The sequence below is a fragment of the Cupressus sempervirens genome, chromosome 11 (assembly GCF_028749045.1).
Source record: "Cupressus sempervirens isolate cs-2001-9-10 chromosome 11, ASM2874904v1, whole genome shotgun sequence".
NCBI lineage: Eukaryota > Viridiplantae > Streptophyta > Pinopsida > Cupressales > Cupressaceae > Cupressus > Cupressus sempervirens.
The window spans coordinates 645,822,607-645,832,327 of record NC_143128.1 but is presented as its reverse complement, the minus strand read 5'-3'; positions in this window follow the sequence as shown (position 1 = coordinate 645,832,327).

The window sequence follows — 9,721 nt, the reverse complement described above, 5'->3', positions numbered from 1 at the left end:
TATGATAGAAAAGAAAATCATTTCTATAATAGAAAAGAAAATCTTTTATTTATATTATATTATAACTATTATAATAATAATTATAAATTATATTATATATAGTATTTTATATAAATAATTAAATTAACCCAAAATTGGGACATGTGTACTTGAATATTCTACCTGTAATCCCGACTGTTGACTAAAAGAAAGATCGATGGCCCGAGATGAATTTTGGGACAATTTGGAGAATATTTTCTGATGTGCCTAGATTCATCCAAAATCATGACACGTGTCCAGTCATTGGAAAGCTCAATTAAGTGTCAGGACTCAGTTAATATTATTAATAGTTATGTTTAGTCTTTAATAAATTATTACTTAATTCTGACTCGGTGATGCCGTGATTGTTAAGTAAAAGGCAGATCAACGCCAATGACAATGGCCCAGGATGAATTTTGGGTAAATTTTGGGTCCGCCATCACTTTTGTCAAGAAACATCCAGAATCATGACACATGTCCTTAACAAGTGTCACGATTCTGGATGACTCTTGACAACAACGATAGCATTCCACAAATTGACCCGAAAATCATATCAATAATTAAGTTTGATTTTTATTAATTAATTAATTTAAAATGAACAAATTTCAACATTCAAATGTATATTAATGTAATAATTTTTTACTTTTTATTATTATAGTTATATATAGAACTACATTATTGAGTCTTTATGCCATTTACATGTACATTGTACATACTATTAGTAAAGTACCTAAACCATTAATTACTTAATACTTTTATTTTAACTTTTAACTATTAACCTTCTATGTTTTAAGAGTATAAAGTTGAAATTTCTACAAGTCGAGAGTTTGATATGATAGGGTTTTCAAATTTCAACTTTTCAAAGACTGACAGAATTCCATTTTTTGTTTTGAAGACTAAATTTTGAAAGTGTGAAACTTGAGTATCAGAGGACAACAATAATTATTTAATCTTGATTCTGGTATTTAAATTTTTAAATTTTTTTCATTGCAATTTGCAGCAATAGAAATCTTGATTTTAATTGTCTTAGGTTTACACTTTACAATTTTTTTAAATAGGGCTTGAAGAAGAATTTTGTGTAATAACCAGTAGCAGACATAGGCAAAACAAAGTCAAAAATCTCCTGTACAAGTGCGAGCATAAAGGAAAATAAAGATATTAAAAAACTCAGGCAAGTGCTACAAACCCCAGGTTTCACTGATGAATGTCATGATATTTTTGATCTTGTTATCCATGGAGATTTTGGAATCATGGGAATTAGACATTCATTGTTTAATAAGTGGAAAGATCCATAGAAGGGGAGAATTTATTACAAATATAACAATAGTATTTGTGCACATACAAATAAATTAGCTGCTTTGGTTACTAGATTAACAAACCTTGTTGTACTCAAAGTATTCCCTTGCCCTTTGTAATGCTATGCACTAAAAATTATTATGAAAATATAAAGGGAATTACAAACCAAAAAACCCAAGAGGAAATTTTATCCATAACTAAGAGTGAATTTTTCACTCTCTTAGACCTAGGGCTAGGGTTTAAACTAGAAAGCTTTAACGAGTGCATTGAATTGGATAAAGTAGCACATGCTTATTACAAACTAGAAAGAGTTTTTCAAGATTCATGTATTAAGGGTTTAATAAACTTAGAGTCCTCTACTAGTGTTACACTAGACATAGACCATAAGCCTCCTTATCAGTATGATATTTTTGTGCCATGGGTTCAGAATACTATTTCTTTGTTATCATTTTTTCTGGGATTGGACAATAACAAGGAAGTGGGGGCCAGTGTTCTTGAAATGATTTATAATATCCATTGTTGAGGTTAGTCAGTTGAGAAGGTAGATGTAAGATATAATTTTGTTCAACACATTGTTGAATCTATGCAACAAAAATTACTAATGATTAGACAAAATACAACTACAGGCAAGACAAAGACATTTAGGTTCACAAGTTACTTGTGCTACCTTCTTTTAGCAAAGCATCACCCAATATTTGAGACAAAGAACAACAAGCTTGATATTGAGGTCTATAAGTTTGATGAGAAAACCCAGAAGAAATTAGAGACTCCAAGTCCAATATATGAGTGGACACATAAGATGAGGATGACCACTAATAATAAAAACTACAACCATTTTGTAGACTTTTTTTTGACACCTATTTACCAAAAAGTCACAAGCACTACGATGCCTAGGTTGCCTATGTCTTGTAAATATTGCATTCAACTAGGAAGTCAGATTCAATTAGCTAATTGGTTCTTCATGGAAGAGTACACTGTCTTAAGGTTTTACGGTTCAGCGGTTGAACCTTGCAAACTTCTAATGCATGTTACATAATGTGTTTTTGCATTGGAATATGTATGGAAGATGGAGAGCGCAGATGAACTTTTTACTAGACAACAAAAGAAGATGATATTTCCTTCCTTGCCTTTCACAATTGGAGGCCTCACATTTGAGAGAAATGCTTTCAAAGTGGCAAATGAATTGGTAACTTTTTTTGGCTTTGATTTTGTCAGTCTTTGGAATTATGATCCACTGAACATAATAAAAACAAGACTTATTGCCAGTGGGAACCCTGCAAGAAAATATCAACATCAATAGACGCCATTGATAGAAAAGTTAAAAAATAAGGATTCGAGGGATGAGGTTAAGAAAGAGATGGAGAAACATGCAACAAAGAATAATATTTCAATGCAAGAACTGTCATCCTAAATTATGACATTGCACATATTAGAGTCAAACAAATCATAGCCTTTGACATACTTAAATTTCTACAAGAAAGCATCTCAACTTTCTAAGAGGTCTATGCTAAAAGCAATTAAAGAGGCATGTGCAGCTGAATTGTGGTGTCAAACCAAGATGACCAATTTTTTGAATATGAGGCAAAATTTAGGTGAACCATTGACATCAACAGGTTTTGAGGAAATTGAGGAGGATGAACTTTTCAGCGATTATTGGGATAAAGAACATCCAATTGTACTATATGATTTTGGTAGTTGCAATGATAGTGATATTCAAAGACAGAAGGACCTCGAGTCTAATGCCGACATTCAAGATATTTAGGATTCTGGGTCAACTAGGGTCAGACATATTGTTAATCTTTAAAGAGTGATTCTACTAAATAAATGTATAGTAAAGGAGCGACTATGATATAAAAAATGGGTTATACAGGTATAGGGCCCATTGGTGCAAGTGGTGAAGGGATTTGGAATCTAGTTCTAGTACTAGACCCACCCAAAAGAGGAAGTAAACCGATCATTAGACTCTCTGATGAGATTGAAGATAATTCATCCAAAAAGGGAAAAAAACATTATACTTCTACTTCTGAAGGTCATCTCAACACATTATTTGTTAAATCTTCAAATACAATTGTAATGGATCCCACTAGCATTGGCACTGGCACTAGGATGGATGAACCTTGTACAAACAATAAAAAATTAATGACAATTACACTACAAGCAATGTCAGTGGTTACTTCACCAATGTATGCACGAGTAGCTTCCGTAAAAAACCCTAAAAATAGTCCTAAAATGCCAGGATTTGGAATGGGCCATCTTTAGTATGTTGACAATCCTCAAATACAATTGTAGGTGGAGTAAGTTTAACTAGAGTTGGAGGAGCATACAACAATACAATTGGTAATTCACCTTTCAAATGCTCAATTGTGTTAGCAAACCCAAATTTTAGTTTGAACGAGTTTGCATCAAAGTTTGATCAGACAAGTGAAAGAAATAGGCAAATTACGAAGACTTTGAAAAGTAATGCACTTGTTGAATGTCAGGGATCTACTAACAAAATATTTCCAACATATGATCCAAACAATGAAATGATGAACTTCATGACTGTTATGCCACTTGGTAGAGATAATAATCCACCAGAAAATGTAATAAATCGTAACGATGTACAAGTTACCAGTCTTCAAATGGATTTGTCAAAAGTGAAAAATATTGACAAAATCAATATATCAAAAGAGATCAACAAAATGGTCTACTCTAGACAAAAGGTTTACAAAGAAAATAGAAAATTTACAGGCAGACCTTGATAATATGAAGGCCAAGGAGAAAGCAACAGACAATAGGCTCAAAGAATTGCAAAATAGGATAAAGAATTCTTCTCCTATAGAGGCAATTGTCTAGCAAGAAAAGATGAATGAACAAGTGCAAAATTTGACTGAAGAATTGGATGAGTGCCAAAAAAGAAATCAACATGAAAAAGCCTCTACTACACATTTGTTCAAGTCTGTAGAGAGTAGTTCATAGGTCAACAATAAATTAAAAACTGACCTAAACTTTGCTATCAAGGAAAATAATTATTTGAAGATTGAATTGGAGAATGAAAAAAAAAGGAGGAGTCTAAGGCAAGGATAATTTATAATTTGTAGAAGAAATTGGGGAATGAGAAGAAAAAATAGAAGTCTAGTGCAAACACAATCCATAATTTGAAAAAGCAATTGGAGAATATGAAAAAAGAGAGGAGTCAACTGTAAAAACAATCGTTTATTTGAAGAATGAATTAGAGAATGTGAATAAAATAGAGTCTAGTGCTATTGCAAGTAGTAACACAATCCACCATATGAGGAGGGAATTGGAGAATGCAAAGAAAAAAGAGGAGTTAGCTGCAAAGAAAATCCTAGATTTGAAGAAGGAATTGGAGAACACAAAGAAAAAGAAGTCTACTCAAACACTCCATGATTTGAAGAAGGAATTGGACAATGTGAAGAAAAATGAGTCCACTACAAAGAAAATCCATGATTTGAAAAGGGAACTTGAGGATGAGAAGAAAAAATAGGTAACTACTGCAAATACACTCCAAGATTTGAAGAAGAAATTGGAGGATGCGAGGAAGAGAGCAACTAATTGGCAAGGGCAACTAGAGGAAATACAAAAAAAAGAGTGAAAAAGAGATGTCTAAAATGAAGAAAAAGATGGAGAATGTAATTGCACAAAATAGAATGACATCTTCCGAAGACCATCATGTGAAGGATACTATAACAAATATAGTTAAGCTTATCAAACAAGAAAATTGGGACAAAATCATGAAAAAAAATGATAGTTTGTTTGAATGGCTTGATTTAAATAGCAATCTCAGACTTCTCTTTGAAAATGTAAAAAAAAATATTTAGGCTAAAAGAGGAATCTTCACCAATTCCTTAAAAAATCATGCTAAACAAATTTGAATAAAGTACAGAGATCTAGTGATAGGGATTTGGAAAACCATGGAATAAACAATTGCTTGGATGCCTCTGTAATGTCCTTTGCCATCTATCACAATTATGAACAAGTAATGGAAATAGATGAAGCTCTCAAATATGCTTCCAAACACTTGATGAAGAGGAATCACATCATACTGAACTTGCTAAATGTTGGATTACCAAATCCAACTAACTCAGAGGGCATATTCATTAGAAAAGAAGATTACATGAAAAAGTTGTAGAACACCATGAATTATGAATTAGGCAACTTTTCTGAGGAAACCACTCTAGAAAGAATTGCAAGTTGCATCAAACCACTATCAACAATGAATGCAATTATAGATAAATTCTTCAATTCATGTAAAACTATCTCTGTGAAGTATTCATTGTTGACGAGGTTACAACTATTTATCTACAACTCAAAGAAATGGAGCTTCCAAATGATGCAGAGTGGAATGCCCTAAAGAACTTCATTGGAGCTAGGTCATCTTCTCAAATTTTTACTGTTGCTGTTAGTGGTAGTCATAACTGATAGCACTAAGAAGTAACAACTTAGTAAGTGATAGTACTATAATCATTTTGTTACTTGTTGCTCTTTAATTTCAAATTTTAGGTTTGATTTCAAATTTGTTTAATGTTAATTGTTATAGGAATCAAGAGCCAACATATTAGGATAGTTGGATGGCCAGGCACTAACATACTATTACTACACAAAGAAGATGGAAAAAAATTCCCTACTCCTACTTGAAAAAAATGTACAATTGGCAATGTGGCAAATTGGCAATGTGATTGTACACACATAATATATTATGTAGTAATAATCTAATTATATATACAATTACAAACTGACCTACAACTATTGTTGCTCCCTTGTATCTGCAAAAGGGAATTCAGGGTCATTTCAATTTGACATTGAGTCATTTTGCAAACGGTTGTAATTATTTGTAATTGTTAAATGTATTGTGTTATAGGTTGATTTATAATTATAAATTATAATACAATTTTTTTTTAAAGAGCTTATTCTATTAAATGCATTATGTTACAATTTCTTAGAGAAACTATAATCAATGAAAATCTAAAAGTAAAAAATCTAAAAACACGAACGAATGAAAATCTCAAGTTCAACATGTACTATTGTATTAAAACTAGAATCAATGAAAATCTCAACATGTTTTAAAAATACAATCAATGAAAATCTCAACATGTGTAGACTCTAAAAGTAATAACTAGTTTCAATGAAAATCTCAACATGTATGTTTGTAACATCAACATGTTCAATTTTTTTTTTAAGCATCTATAAAAGGATAGTGAATGAAGTCTATAAATTAACTTCTACAAACATAATTAATTAGTAGATAGAGTCTTAGATCAGAGCTACTAGCCTACTACTTGACTCATGCAGAAGTTAGAACTTGAAGTTGAGAAGTTGCTATAGTTGCCACTCTGCCTGGACTGACTCACCATCACTATCATTAGAATCCTCCTTATTTATTGCATATAACATTTCATTATTCATTGTGTTTTCTTTAGATTTACTATCAGTGTTAGTATGCATGCCAAAGTCAACATCATCTTTATTACTTCCAATATCAGGACATGAACCACTGCCATCGCCATTGCCACTACCACCGCTACTGCCACTGCCACCACCACTACCACTGCCACTTGGGTTTGAAATGTTGGCAATCCCTCTTCTTTGACATTGGTTTCTCCAAATGCTGAGAGCCCTGTCATAAGGGAAACTATCTACCTCATACCTAGAATTATAGAGCCTCAAACAATTATCCAATTTTTTGTCTAATTTGTTTCTAACCTTTGACTTCAAGAAGTGAAAAGTACTAAAAACTCTCTCATCCTCTATTGAACCCAATATCAGGACATGAACCACAGCTACTGCCACTGCCACTGCCACTGCCACTACCACTACCACCACCACTACCACTACCACTTGGGTTTGAAATGTTGGCAATCCCTCTTCTTTGACATTGGTTTCTCCAAATTTTGAGAGCCTTGTCATAAGGGAAACTATCTACCTCATACCTAGAATTATAGAGCCTCAAACAATTATCCAATTTTTTGTCTAATTTGTTTCTAACCTTTGAATTTAGGAAGCACAAAGTACTGAAAACTCTCTCATCCTCTATTGAACCCAATATCATTGTCAAACATAAATTAGTAAGCTTGGAATATTTTGGTATTGAATCTCTCAAGTGATTTCTCTCACCAAGGTTTTTCCAAAGCTTTGTTACCACTCCCTCTTCATTTGGGTTCTCCATAAGATCATATTGTTCCCTCATTATGTTGCAAAAGAATATGATTGATCTCTCAGTCGAGATTCATCTAAAATTCCATTTATAGTTACTTCATTGATTACTTTAGGTTTGCAAAAATGTTGAATCAAAGTCATTATCCTTCTTCAAAAATTAGTCAGACAATTTATAGACCAATATTGTAGAAAAATAATTGACATTACTTCGAGCAGTTCCTCTAGAGAGAATCTGAATTTAATTTTTGATGAAAGATTGTAGCAAACTCACTTGATAGAGTCAAGCATAGAATCTTTGATCTTCTTGAAGTCTTCACTTGTAACACGTGAAAGTACTTTCTCTAGTTCTAATTCAACTTTTCTTCTTGCTTCGTTGGGGTTGGAGTCAGGGTTGACACGGGCATAGTACTGCATTGGTATGTCAACTCCACGTACCCTAGCATATACCTCATCGTTTGCACCAATATGTAAAAAATTCCTAGGATTGTTCAAATCTATGATTTCTATCCACTTTGCAAACTTTGATTTATCTAATGGTAGTGATCAATACAGAGTATCCAGGCTATTACATGTCATTTTACGCAACTTATTATATTTTGCAATGTACATAGCTCTTTGCTGAACTTTTAATATAATATTTCTCATGTCCTGTAGCATGAGGAGAATAACTGCTAAAGTTAAGAGTATCTTAACATTAGTTAGACTTGAATATAGCTGAAGGAATCTGTCTCGCACAAAGTGGATTAGTCCAAGTAATGACAAATATTCAAAGATTACTTGATGCACTAGTCCATCCAAAGAGATCCATCTGGTATCATTGTCTTTAAGAAGCTTCCTCCCATCAGTAAGCCATTGAGAAAAGTGTTGAAATTCTTGAACTCATTTTGGACTTTGACAAAAGTATTGGTAAATCTCTTTGATTAGAGATTCCACTTTACTTACACAACCAAAATTGCTGACAATTCCAAAAGCTAGATTTAATTGATGGGATATGCATTGAATGGGAATAATATACGGTGAAAAATCATTCTTGATCTTTTTGCAAAGACCACCTTTATGACATTGCATAATCGAAGCTCCATCCGCTCCAACACACACCAACTTTTTGAAAATCTCCATGTTATCCAAACCTCCACATTCAATTAGAGTAGTCTTTAATAATTCATATAAATTTTTGGCTATCACACTACAATTCAATTTAGCAACAGATAGTAGAAAGGGTTGACGACAAAGATCATTTACAGTATAAACATGCATGCAAACCCAAGAAGTATTATCAATTGCTGTAACTTCATCTAGAGACAATGCAATGAAATTTGAGTGTTTTATTTTTTTCCTTCATATCTTCTTTTTCAACCTATGCAAGACATCTAGCCCATTCCCACCCATTGTTTACTGACCAATGACTGTTCGGATAGTTTCAAACTTTGAAAAAGCACAATAAGGTAGTAATTGAAGGGTAGTTCATCATAGGATGTCCTCTACTCAAAAAACAAAAGACCACACTTAATTGAACTACTTTCCCCATATTTTGCACTTCCATTGCTTTCCCAGTGAAATCTTCAATATAACCTTTTACTGTAGAATGCTTCTCCTGTAATTGCTAGAGTAACTCATATATTTTGGCATTCCTAATATGCATACAATTGTCCTTTGTTTTCCAAGTTAGCATAGATTTTTCAACTCCATATATAGTTTCCTTTTCATAAACTTTACCGACATTCTTTTCTATGGTATCAAGTTTAAGCTGCAACCTCTTCTTCTTCTTTGTTATCTTTGTGCAAATCTTACATTTGCATTCTAAAGGAGGCTCACCATCAATTGGATTGGCCACTAGTTCAATGAACCAATACTTTTCCACCCATTCTAATTGAAAATTCCTTTTGGATAGATCCCAATGAGATCAATTTTTCTTTGATTCCAATTTTCTTTTCCCCTTTTATGCATGAACATGATTTATGGAATCACTTTTGGTTTTCTCACCCGACTGGTCCGAAACCAACTCCAACTCTATAATATTAGTTTGTGACTCCCTACTCAGGGGAAATGCCTCAAAATCATGTTCAAGTTTGTAGTCAACTAAAATATTAGGTTCACCAACTTGAACTTCTTCAATACGATCTGAGTCTCCAACTTGTGATGAATCTCCTTTTTCAATAAGCATTGGAGATCTAACTTGTGAATCTTGTAGGTTTCCAAAATTTCCACCACCAAAATATGCCACTATGGTTTTGAATTTTGTAATGACGAC